Raw genomic sequence first — 13,609 nt, 5'->3', positions numbered from 1 at the left:
TGGTGAAACAGCCAGAATTAATGCAGCTGTGCACTAACTTTATTAAACCATGGTTTATGCTCACAGGATTTGTCCTAGATTATATTTTATAGGATCACTTTTCTCTATTCTTTCCCCTCCCGAATTTTCCAGCAAATTCTCTTGTAGCTAGGCCATGGTATTCCATTTTAAAAAATTCTATGTTCATTAAGGCCCCTCATAAAGCCTCTGAAGTTAGTCTTTAAGTAACAGTACCATCCATTCACTCTTTGGAATGTTATCTTAAAAGCTGAGGGAAGCAAATGCCAAGGGAGATCACAGAATGCAAACATTTGCCAGTCTCCTTGTGTAAAACCCAAGTGCTACCACTGCTCACCTGGTTTGGGTTCTATGGCCTTGGTGTGATGATTAATTTTGTGTCAACTTGACTAGATTATGTGTCCAGTTGTTTGCTGGGATTAACATCTATAATCAATTGACTTTAAGTAAAGGATATTACCCTGAATAATGTGAGTGAAACTCATCTAATCATTTGAAGGCCTTACGAGCAAAGAATTGACGGTTCCAGGAATTAGAAAAAAAATTCTGCCTCAAGACTACACCCTCTCCTCCTCTCTGAACCTGCAGCTTACTATCTTCCTCTAAGAAATTCAAACTCAAGACCCATACCACTCTTACCAGAATTTCTAGGCTGCCTGCCCGCCCTGCAAAATTCAGACTTGCCAGGCCCCAGAGTTGTGTGAACCAATTCTTTAAAATAAACCTAATCTCTTGCTTTCTCCCTCCTTAATCTCCTGCCAGTTCTGTTTCCCTGGGGAACCCTGACTAATACTCTTGGTTTGCGGAATGTCCTTTGGATTCTTCAGAGATACTACTCTCTGATTAAAAAGAAAATACTGCTCTGGGCCATGAATAGAAATGAATGCCCAGAGTATACTTAAGCTAAGTCAATAGGATCTAAAACGCTAATCTGGAAAAAAAATGAGCAACCTGGTATTCTCAATGATTGACTCAGACTCACTGACTGGTGCCAGGAATTTATATACTATCAAAACCTGATTTTTCTAAAAATAGATGATTTAATGGACCTTGTAACTCTTTTGTAACCCTCAGAGACCCAGAGTCATTTTGTATTTACATTGCAAGGGTAATAAAATGGAGAAGATGGATTTACTCATCCTGCCCCAACTCTACAAGCATTAATACCAAAGCACTCACCCAGTTACACCATTCTGTTTAGTTTCCTTCTGCTCAGCTATAGAAAGATCAATAATTAAAGAGGGAAAGTTTATAAAACCTGCTCAAGATGTTGCAATGCTCTCTTCTTTAAGTCCAGTGTTTGGTTTCTAGTAGGCTTGGCCTGATTTCTGTAGGTGCGTGGGCATATGGGACATTTCCATAGTAATTCTATCTATACCTCATCTTCTTTCTGTTTGCAGTGACGGTGCAGAAGAACCAGTTCAGAAGTCTGTGTCTCTAGGATGGACTGATACTGCAGGAGGGAACAGTAAGAGGTCTGTAACTCCTCTGTGCGAAACTCCAGTTCTTGCTGAAGGGCCAACAATTTTTTCTTCAGTTGTTGGAGTTGTCTCAGATGACACTGTTGACTGAACCCAAACTGCATCTCTGCCTCCTTGGATGCTAATGTTTGCTCCTTATTCTGCAATGTAGATTGAATATACAGAAAAGGCTTTAGTTTGTCACTAAGCATGTATTCATTCTTTTATTTTTTTTCATTTGTTCAACCGTTCACCCAACTGTCCATTCTTTATCTTTTCATCTACATAGCATTTATTGAACATTTAACTCTATTCATAATGAAACACATCACTTTGTAGTCCTACTCTGTAAGAAGGATCCAAAAGAAGAAAAAAAAACATGATTCTTACCCACTGGAAGCTTATTGTTTGGGTCAGAAGAAAAGGCATACACATAAAGGACCTACGGAGTAGTATAAAGATACATGTGATAATATGCTTATGTTTTACCTTCATATATAAAGTTAATGCAATTGACCTGGAAGGAAGTGGATTTCCAGTCATGGTTCGTAGACTAAACTTGGTGTTAAAAATGCCCAGATAAAATGGCATTGAAAGGAGTCGAGGGTGGACTCTTGGGTGGACCTTTGGGGAAACAGCTTTCTGGAATGCTGGGCGATGGGAGGCAGAGATTTGTTCAGATGCACTTGAGCACCAACTCCTCCTCCCAGAAGAGGATATGACTCTGCAGATGCTGAGTGTGTGCGTTGAGAGCTTTCCCTGCCAATCCACCATCTACCTGAAATACTTCAAGACCTATCCTATGATTTAATTAATTCATTCATTCAATAAATATGTGCTGAATACCTACTTTGTACCAGGTATTCTGCTGGTAGGATACGTTCTGAGCTGTTTTTTTTTTTTTTTTTTTTTTTTTTTTGGTACAATTCAGTCTTTACACCGAAGCTTTTGTATTCTCTTGCCCAACATCACTTACGACATTGACACGTGAAAGAGAGGTGAATGAAGATGGTAGCCTATGGCCAGTCCTTAGTACCTGTCTCTGCTTATTTTCCTCTTATTCATTCTTTAAGACCCTCTCCAAATCCTGCTGTCCTTCCAGTTTTCCCCCACAGCTGTCTTTGCACCAGTACCAGAGATGTTACCGGCATGTCTTTAATATAGCCTTTCACATTCCAACTTGCACTGTAATTTCTGTGCATCTTAACTTCCAATTAAATTATAAACTTCTAGAGGTCAGAGCCATGTCTGCTCCTTTAATGCCTAGGTTAGAGATTACACAGCTAGGTACTGAATGAAGAAGGAAATAAAGTAAGAGACTAAACTAACTCTACAGCTCTCAAAGAATTTGAGCTTGTGAACTCAGCCTCATTAACAGAGTTCTTTTAACACAGTGACTTTAAAATTCTTTTTATTAACTTTTAAAAAGTTTCATTGAGGTATACTTTATATAGCATAACATTTAACCATTATAAGTGTATAATACAATGATTTGTAATAAATTTACAGAGTTGTACAACCATCATCACAAACCAGTTTTAGAGCATTTCCATCACCCCATAACGGTCTCTCATGCCTTTATGCAGTCACTCTCCATTTCTATCCCCAGGCCCAGTTAACCACTCATCTGCTTTCTGCCTCTATAGATTTGCCTTTTCTGGACACTTCATATAAATGGAATCATACAATATATCTGTCATTTTTTGCATCTGACTTCTTTTACTCAGCACAGTGTTTTTGTTGTAGCATGAATCAGTAGTCTATTCCTTTTCATGAATGAACAGTGTTCCATTGCATGACTATACTACATTTTGTTTATCCATTCCCCAGCTGATGATTATTTGGATTGTCTTGATTTTTGACTATTATGAATAATGCTTCTGTGAGCATTAGTGTCTTTGTGTGGACATACCTTTTCATTTAATATAATTTGATTTAATTAATTTGGTCAACAAATATCATGGTGCACATACTTTGTGTCAAGCATTATATGGGTATTGGGGATACAGTAGCACATAAAACAGACAAAATCCCTGCCTTCTCGGAGTTTGTGTCTAATAAGAAGACAGGCAATAAATGAAGCAAGAAAATTATGTAGTTTATTAGAAGCCAAAAAGTGCAAAGGAGGAGAGTAGAGCAGTAGAGAGTGATGGGGAGTGCCAGGATGGAGGAGGTTGCCGCTTTGATTTAAGTGTCAGGGGGAGCCACAATGACAGGGTGATGTTTGAGCCAAGACCTGAAGGAGATGAGGGACGGAGGCTAGTGGAAATCTGTAGCAGGAACTTTCCAGGGACAAGTCACAGCAAGTGCAAAGGTCTGGAGATGGGAGTCTGCCTGGTAATGTTTGACAGCCACAAGGAGGCTCCAGCCACTTGGTTCTGGCTACAAGAGAGCGGTAGAAGGGGAGAGTGGAGTCAGATGAGGTCTCAAAGAAGGGGAGGTGCGATTACTTAGGGCCATACAGACCATTCTAAAGATTTTATCTTCTTTTGGTGAGATGAAAGGTCATTGGAGGGTACTGAGCAGGGGAATGACATGATCTCCCTTAGATTTTGAGAAAAACTCTGGCTGTTCTAGTGAGAATCAACTGTATGAGGCAAAAATGAAGCAGGGAGACCGGATGGGAGGTAACAGCAAGAATCCAGGCAGGAAAGGAGTGTGGCGTGGCCTAAGGTGGCAGCAGTGGAGGTGGGGAGAAGTGGTTGGAGTCTAGATAGATTTTGAAAGTAGAGCCCACAGGATTTGCTGCTGCATTAGGTATGTGATGGTGGGAAGAGGCAAGACAGGATGACTCCAAGGTTTTTCCCTGAGCAACTGGAGAGATGGAGTTGACATTTTAATGAGATTGATTCACTAGGAGCTGGGAGCCAGAGAGAAAATCTTCTCTAGTGAGGGTGGTGGTGACAGCATAGATAAGGTAAGGAAGGCTCAAGCCCAGCTCAGAACCAGAAAGACAATAGCTGATTGTGTCAGCTCAATATGAATTACTCTTTTCCGACTCTTCTGAAAGTTTATCTCATCCTAAATGACTCAGAATCAAGAAGATGGACAGAAGAATGGACCACTCTGGTCACTAAGGAAAATAAATCTAGGGCAAAGGCCAGCTAAAGTCTTGGCCTGAATATCCTGTATATGTAGCTGGAGGGAAGTTGATGATACTCCTTTCCTAAGCCAAAAAAAAGCTGAATTTGTATTTACTTAGTGTAGCTATAACTGTCAATATTTGTATTAAATATTTTTACTTCAGTGCTTTCATTCTTTTCAAGATAAGAATGTTGCTATTCTCACAACTCACCTGTGTGGGTGAATGAGTTTTGGAGATGAGGGAGTTGGGAGTAGTGTGTGTGTGTGTGTGTGTGTTGTGTTTGATGTGTGTGGTGTGTGTGTGTGTTTTATGTGTGTGTGTGTCTGTGCATGTGTAGGGGGCCATTCTCAAGAGCCCAACTCCTGTCTACACAGGTAAAGAGGGGTGAGGGGTAGTGGGGTTGGTAGGTACTCGGAAAAAGACATGATCACAAATAAGTACTTAATGTGGACAGAACTTAAAGCAAAGGAGTGAACAACCTGAGGTAGGGTTAATTCAGAAGGGCTTATTTTAGTGAAGTAAATACCTAACAAAATCCTTATCAAATTTTGCCGAAATCTTTTTTTCTGCTTAGTTTTGTTGAAGAGGACCCGATCTCTGAGAATTAAGACGATGGCTGGCTGGCTTTTCTAGTGCTAGTGTGTACCTGTTGATTTGGACATATATGACCCAGTCAGAGACCAACTATGGTCCTTTTCATTGTCTTTACTGTTGTGTATTCATTCTCTGCTTTCCCTTCTTTCCACATCTCTGTTTTCTCTTCATTGCCCAAAAGAATGAGAGAAATGCTCCTCTTTTAAAAGAATTCAAACTCTTTCTTTTGGACTTCCTTCCCCTTCTAGTACCTGGCACACCATTTATATTTAGGTGTAGTCATAATTGCTCTTTGGCTTAAAAACTTCCTGAGGGCAAAGAATGCCTTTTCCTAAGTGATTCGTATAAAGCTTAGCAGCCTATCAGTGATACTAGCGAACTGTTAATAATTTTTCTGCTCTGGAGGTCATGTTGAGATAACATAAGGGACCATCCAAATGATTAGAGTTAAACAAATCCTCCACAATAGGGCAAACATAGCACCTGTCCCTAATTTGTCTGGTTATAAAAATTCAAGAAATGCTTTTTTTGAAGAAAAACCGATTTTTCTTGGCTGGGGATTTTAAACATTTGGACATTACAGACACCTATGGGTTTAGAGGAATCAAATTTCAAAGAAATGGAGAAATGCCTAGACTTATTTGAGACCTATTAAATTTCTACTTATTTATTCATGAGTATTCAAAAATTTATTTTTCTTAATTCTAAATGAATAGAAAATGACATACTATGGATTCAGCCTGCATTTCACTTGCATATGTGCCAAAGAGCAGTATCATAAAAACACTAATGCATTTTCTGTTGCTGTTGCTACTTCTTCCTATTTACTTTCTAGTGAAGACAAAGATTTTATTAAATTCTACTTTGACCTTTACACTGAGATTTGGAGAAAAGAAACAGGTTGGAAGTGGTTTTGTGGCGATAAGATTAGTTCTTAAAATGGGAGTCCAGAGTTGGATGTGATTTCAGACTCCATCTGGTCCGCCATGTTTCTCAGATAGCTTTCTATCCAGGTCTGAGTTGTCTGAAAAAATGGAGAGCACTGGTTGTCCATAGGAATCTGTTCCCATATTTAGTCAACCTTTCAGCCCTACTTATGGTCAAAGAAATTATAGCTATTGCTCCCTCCTTGACTATGAGGCCACTTGATCACAGAAGGAAATTAATTGGCCTGGCATGATTTGCCTTTTGATAAGTTACGTTGGTTTCCACCCAACACTTTGTGCTTTTCAAGTTGATGCTAATTGATTGATGTTAAGTTCTATATTTTCCCTGATATTGAAGTTAAGCTGACAGGTCTATAATTACCAGGATTGCCCTTTTTTCCCTTCTTAAAAAGATGAGCACTTCATTTACCCTTTTTTTCAGTCTACAGGGCTTTCTTTATTCTCTTGAGTTCTCAAAAATAATCGCTAGCAGCTATTTAATAACACCTGCCAATTCCTTAAGTACTCTTCGAAGTATGTCATCAGGCCGTGCTGATTTGCCTAACGCCAGTTTTTCAAAATACTTTTTAACCATTTTATTTCCTATTCTAGTTTGCTGTGATGCTCTTTGCCATGGGTTGCCATTGTTCTGATAACTGGATCCCCGTTGACATTTTTTTCCATTTAAGAACTGGAAGTCTCAGTTATTTTCCAGCCATTGCCATAAACTTCTCCCTATCTTTGAGATATTGAGATATTTTCTTTTAATTCTAGTTCAGCCCTATATTACTAAATTTATTTGTTACTTTCTATGTCTTCTACAAATTGTATTTCTTGTACTTTATGGTAGAGGCTAGAACTATGTTTGAGAGTCATGCATTTCTTTTGGAAACATCTTTGTGGTTTAGGCATTCTTCTCATTAGTGACTTCTGCTTACCAGAGATTCACTTTTTTAAAATAAAGTTTTAATTTTAAAATAATTTTAGATTCACAGAAAAGTTGCAAAAATAGAACAGAGCATTTCTGCATACTTTTCATTCAGCTTCTCCTAAGGTACATTTGTCCAAACCAAGAAGTTAGCATTGGTAGACAACCATTAACTAAACTATAGATCTTTTTCAGGTTTCATCATTTTTTCCACTACTATCCTTTTTATGTGCCAGATCCAGTCCAGGATGTCACACTGCATTTAACTCACTTTTTAAATTTTCACTAAATTCCCAATGATTTAAAAATGATATCTACATATGATCATTTCCATCAAGAATCTATTTATCTTTACATATTCAAGTAATTACTTTTTCTGCAGGAACCAAATTTGCCTTACATCATTTTATGCTAAAAATAATGTCCTCCGTATGCCCCAAAGATGAGTTTGACAACGTGAGCCCTACTGAATGTCAGGTGTGCTCTCTATGCTACCACTGGGCCAAAGGAGCCTGGAAAATCGCTCAAAAAGGCCCTCCCTTTCCTGGTATGATCATCATTTTATTGATATCCCCATTGTTCTTTTTCTCCTTTCACTTTAATTGAGACAGTCTTTTGATTCCTGGGTAGGGTCAGGACGAGCGTGAGGCAAGCATGGTGCAAATCTTAAGGAGGCACTCAGTCTCAGGCTTGCACAAGTACAGGGTTGGTGCCTGAGAGTCAGTACCCCCAGAAATTTTCACCCTAGGCACCTCTCTTGCCTTACCCTAGTGTCTCAGTCTTGTTCCTGGGTTTTAGAGCATAAGATATTCCTGATGTACAAGGCCATATCATTTTCCTTCCTCGTCAACCACTCCCATTCCTTTAGTAACACAAAACATGCAATAAAATTTTTTAGTTTCCTCACATAACTGTGGTCCTGAACTATGACCTTCTGATCATTTTTCCATCTTTTTGTTAGATATAAGTTGAAATTTCAGAAAGTCTTGGGTTCCCACTTTGTTTTCACATTGCATTTCCTGGTGGAAGGCAGACATTGCGGGAGTTTTCTGAGTGGATGAATATAAGGCATCTAATTGTGTATTGGTATGTGTAGTCTGCAATTTAAATTTTATACTAAGTGCTAGAAAAAAAAAAGAGAGCCTGGTTTAAAGCTTGTTTCAAGCTGTCAGACCTTCTCCTGTGCAATTAGAATAATAAAATGAGATTTAAAACCTTTCTCCTTCCAAGTTGCCAGGTACATTTATAAGCCATATAGCCGTCCCTGACTGGGGGAATAAGTAAACTTGTGATCCAATGGTAAAATATCCTAAAATGTTAATACTTACAAAGAATTAAATTATGATAATCTTCTTTCTGAGATCCATTTAGGAAGACCAATGGATTTTCCTATATTTATGACTTCCTAGGGGAAAGGACAGCAATGCTCAGTAAGCTGAGGTAGAATTGCTGTGTTGTAGGATTTTTAGCGCATTGCAGAGGGACAATTTGTGGTTTCTGTAGTAAGGAGATGAGTACTGGGAGAACTTTAGCAGATACAGTTAAAGGAGAACAGATCCTTGAGCACAAACATTGAGGAACAGGATGGGTGCTTACATAGCAGCTAAGAGGCTAATTTGGACGTTCAGCAACAGGTCTGTGCAACCAGTACCTGCTTTATGTTTACCAAAACCACAAGTCCCTAAACAGAAATGAAAACCACAAGTAAGGAATTCTTGAAAAGCCAAAGTTTTTAGGGAGCTCCCAGCTGGATCTCCAGCTTGTGTTGATCAATTTAGGAACTAGTTTCAAAGCCTCAGTTTTAGAGTCTCCAAAGAGAGAGAAAACCTCAGACTAAAATGTAGTCGCATCAACTGCTGAACCGCCCAGACTACAGATAAGTGTTAGTTCAAAACCACAGGCCCAGGAAAGATGGTCATGCCAGGTCTTACCATTTACACATGCACAGGACATGGGTTACTGTAGTCTTGGCTTGGAAAGCCCCAGAAGCAGGCTCTGTGGCAGGGAACTGAGTGCAAGTATACTTTATTTGGGAAGTTATCTCAGGAAACTGTTAGCGGAGTGGGACATGCGACAGAGAAGGGGAGGAAGTTAATAAAGGGTGTGTTACCAAGCCAGTTACCATTGTGGGTAACTGGAGCTCAGTCCCACTGAGGATCTCTGGGAAACAGCAAAGAACATGCCTCAGAGTTATCTCTGACTGAAGGGCAAGGGAGACGGGTTATTTAATCTACCCTCCCTATTGGACACTGGTTGAGGGCTGCTTCTAGAGGCATTCAGTACTTTCAGCTTGTCCTAGGATTAAGTTCCTGCATTCAAAAAATAAAATAAAATAAAAAAAAGGCTTGCAGAGTTGCAGATGTGGGCAATGACAGCATCTGCTGTGCTGAAGGAAGGTGATACCTTGGAGCAGGTGAGATGGTTTTTATTTTCATGGTTGAGTCAATGTTTGTCTGAGATCTAATGGAGCAGCTACTCTACTTATATACCTGTGATCTGGTATTTTTAGGGCAATGAGTCTCAGGAGCTGTAAATCCAGGTGTGAAGACCCAGAGAAGGAAAAGACAGCCTCAGCTGTAGACGACCTTGTAAGTAGCTAGATTTCAAAATCCTGATGACAAGGATGGTGTTTTCCACGTGTTTGTGTGTGATGGTTAGGTTCATGTGCCAACTTGGCCAGGTGATGGTGCCCAGGTGTCTGGTTAAGCAAGCAATGGCCTAACCGTTACTGCAAGGACATTTGTGGCTGGTTAATAAACTGGAAGGCACAGATTGCATCTGTGGCTGATTACTTCCAAAAGGGAGTGACTTCTGCAATGAGATCATTCAATCAGCTGGATTTAACTCAATCCTGTGAAGACTTTTAAGAGACAAGAGAGAGAACTCTCACTTTTTCTTCAGCCAGCCAGCCTCTCCTGGGGAGTTAATTGAACACCTTCATGGGAGTTGCCAGCTAGCTGCCTGCCCTATGGAATTTGGACTTGTGCATCCCCACAGTTGCGTTAGACACTTTCATAAACTCTCGTATTTACAGATATCTTCTGTTGGTTCTGTTTCCCTAGAGAACCCAATTTAATACAATGTGTGTTAGGGTGTATCTGTTTAATGATCTCTCATCGCCTGCTCTGACCAATGGAAGAACTTTCTATTGTTCTTGCCCAGGGGAGCAGAGGTGAGTGGCAGCTGCTGAATCCCTTACGTGGCAGCTGTTCATCATCGTTGCCTCTTCTACGCAGAGCTGATTCTCCTGCAAGATCTTTCCCTGTCTTTTGCAGGCATCATGTAGATTCTTGATGTCAATTTGCAGGCTCAAGAACTTGCTGTTCAGGCTGCCCACTTCTCTGTCTCTCTCCACCATCTAGGCAGCCAGAAAAATAAAAGCATCAATTATGAACTATCAAGAAAATACTTACTTTAGTTCACTTAACAAGTTCACAGAGACTTTAAATTTGCTGGAAATTAGTCCATCTACCCTTAGCTGCTGTAACTCAGCCTGTGTGACATTTACACAGTATCCATTTGTGAGGTGTCTGAGTGCCCTGCATTATTCAGACTTACAAATACTTACTTATTTATATTCATTAATCTTGACCACACTGCTTTGGGTGCAATCCCAGACATCTGCCCTATTTTTCAAGAGGAAGTCAGTGCCCTGACCAGAATAATTCCAAGCACCTAGTGGACTGCCTCTGAATATTAGTGGTTCTGCCACCGATTAAATGTACAGATTGGGATATCACATGAACTTGTCAAGGCTATAGTGAATCAGTAATGGAGTTGGTGTAGGATTCTGAAGTTGCTTAAATTTCTCTTCTATCCACTAAACCAAAAGATCTCCCTCATCTATAAACATATTGCTTTTCTTTGGAGGCAGATCTCAGCGGGAATAAGAGTAGAAGTCCAGGGCTGATTACATATGTTCCCTGTCTTTGATTATGAGTGAAAAGGATTAGCTAATTATTGCAAGGTGAGAATGGAAATTAGTGATTGTTCTCAAAATAGAGAAAATGGGGCATAGTAACTTGGGTGAAGGTGGAGGTGCAGGTCTGCTGTTAGCGGGCAGGGGCTCCATCATACCAGGATGCCATCTCCACTCACAATGCTGTCGGTGGCACTGGTGTGAAAAGAAATTAGGAAGAAGCTGTCAGTGTACCTGTATAGTGTTTCAGTCTCCCCACTGTGCTGGCTTTGCATAACACTTGCTAGGACAGGCATTATCATCTCCAAGTTTTGGATCTTGGAACTGAGGCCTAGTGTTCTACTGGTAGGTTTCCTGTCCTAGGTTAGATTACCTAGAATCAAGCTCTAGGTTGAGGATTCCTGGGATCTATTAATGAAAGTTTCCCAAGGAAAACCAGTAAGTAAGTGAGGGAAGCAAGACAGGGAAGGGGAAGAAACCAAGCAAGGGTGTGACTTCAGATTTTGTCGGGCAGTAGCTTTAACCCAATCCCACAGGAGACTGAGTATAAGCTGCACCTCAGAGTCTGTCCTGACTGGAGGTAATGAAAGCTGGGCTGTCAAACTCCTGTGCCTTTGTCAGTCAGTGGCCAAGGACTGATCCATGGGATGTAAATTCCTAAGTACTTTCAGCTCTTTGCTCCTATGACCAAAGCAATTCCATTACCACAAGGCCAATCCTCCTGAGAGTTGCAGATGTGAAAGTACACAGGAGCCAGGAGGTGGGTTCACTGAAACGGTAGAGGATTGGAGCCACAGGACCCAAAGTCCATAGCTGTTAGCAGCAGAGCCAGGAGAGAACATTTTCCTAAGCCTGTGGCCAGTGATCGGCAATTATATCCTATTGACTGGTCCAGCTTCTTAAACATATGAGATACACAACATACATCCCCAGGGTCACTGGAGGCTTGATGAGGACATTGTAAATCAAGCCTTACTGGACGGGTCAGTTTAAGAGACATCTGTACAAGGCTGAGGGGGGACAAAGGATAACCATGAGAATCGGACACTGCAATGTCAGAGTATTCGGAATTCAGAAGGTTTCCCAGAAGTGCTGCTGTCTCAGCTGATATATTTCTTCATTTCCATTTAATACCTGCATTTTTTTTTTATATAGCACTTTACAGTTTAATTAGGTTAACGACATGGCTCTGTCATTAAAAGGATTTCATTATCTCAAAACTCTCCCTCTTCCTTTCTTGCTCCCTTCCCTTGTTCCCCACTTCCAGAAAAATAACAGTGGATGTCAACTGCCCCAAGCATGTAATTACCAATAAGCCATTAAGAGAATATGTGTAGAGCAGCTAAAGAAATGTTGTTCAGACCGTTTTCTGACTTGAAGACAAAACCCTTGACTGTACAAGGAGCAGCCGTTCAATTCTAGTGCCTTGAGTGCCTTTTCTAATGGTTGCTACTCTGGGACTAGGGTAAGGAGCCTTGCTGGGGAGCAGGACCCTAGACCCTTCTACTATCACCACAGGACTATCTTTCCTTGGTGTCTATGAGCAGATTAGGTGACAACATGATGTCTGCTCTGTGGGAGAGGCAAATGTCCCATAGTCTTGCCTTGAACCTGAGTATATGCATCTTAAGGTGAGGACCATCTACCAGGTTGTTCCATATGGAACTCATGAAGTAACCAGTGATATACAATTCGAGCCTCTCTAAATTAGTTAAAAGCGCTCTTCTTTTTATGTCAGCAGAAAACTCCTCCTCCCACCTGTTTTGCATGTCCTCTGAGCGGAAGACTTATTAGCTCAATTCTCTTGCATAACCAGGACTTCAGATTTGAATCTTTAATGTAGATGATCTCATCTAATTTGGACATTAGCATTGGTTAAGAGTCTCTGAGGCAGGTTCTTTGTTCATAAAACAACAATTTTGGACTAAATAATCTTTCTTTCAGAATTCCCTAAACCAGTTGAATGCCAATGGGTTTTGCTGAATGTCAGATGAAATTTGTTTTGGAGATCAAAACCTGACCATTCACTCCTAACGTCCAAATCATAAAAGGGTTTTGATTCACCAGAACAGCAATGAAAACCCTGGGAAACCAGTAAGGTGATTTCCATGAACCATGTACCATTTTTTACTGTGGGTAATAAGAAGGTACGTTCACTTCAGAATCTCAGAAAGGAAAGTGCTTCTGGGGTCCCAATAAAGTTAATTTCTTGCAAATATCTTGCACAGAGTTTAGAGTAAACTGTTCAGAATCCTATCTACTTTATGAAGGCTAAATTCCAGGCAGATGCTATTGAATATTCATATGCAGTAGGAATAGATTTAATCTGACATTTCATCAATCCTAGCTCTATAGCTAGGATTAGTACTGGGACATGAGATGAACTGAAGGTAATAAAGCCGACCCTCAGGCATCATCCAATCCTGTTCTGGATCTGAAGTCATTAAAGATGGCTGAAATCACAAGCCTTCGCTGCTATGCAAGTTTTCATTTACACAAACCATGTACTTAAAACACCCAGTTTTGCTTATATGAGGTTAGAGCCTGGTCACTGTTTGGAAGCATGTGGCATCATCAACAGCTACCAATTCACAGGCAAAATGGTGAGTGCTATACTGCAGTTGCTACTATACTCATGATAATTACTGGAAAATACATTATTTACTGAAGCAAATTTTC

The sequence above is a fragment of the Choloepus didactylus genome, chromosome 22 (assembly GCF_015220235.1).
Source record: "Choloepus didactylus isolate mChoDid1 chromosome 22, mChoDid1.pri, whole genome shotgun sequence".
Taxonomy (NCBI): Eukaryota; Metazoa; Chordata; class Mammalia; order Pilosa; family Megalonychidae; genus Choloepus; species Choloepus didactylus.
The sequence above is the reverse complement of the archived record's forward strand: the minus strand, read 5'-3'. Positions refer to the sequence as shown.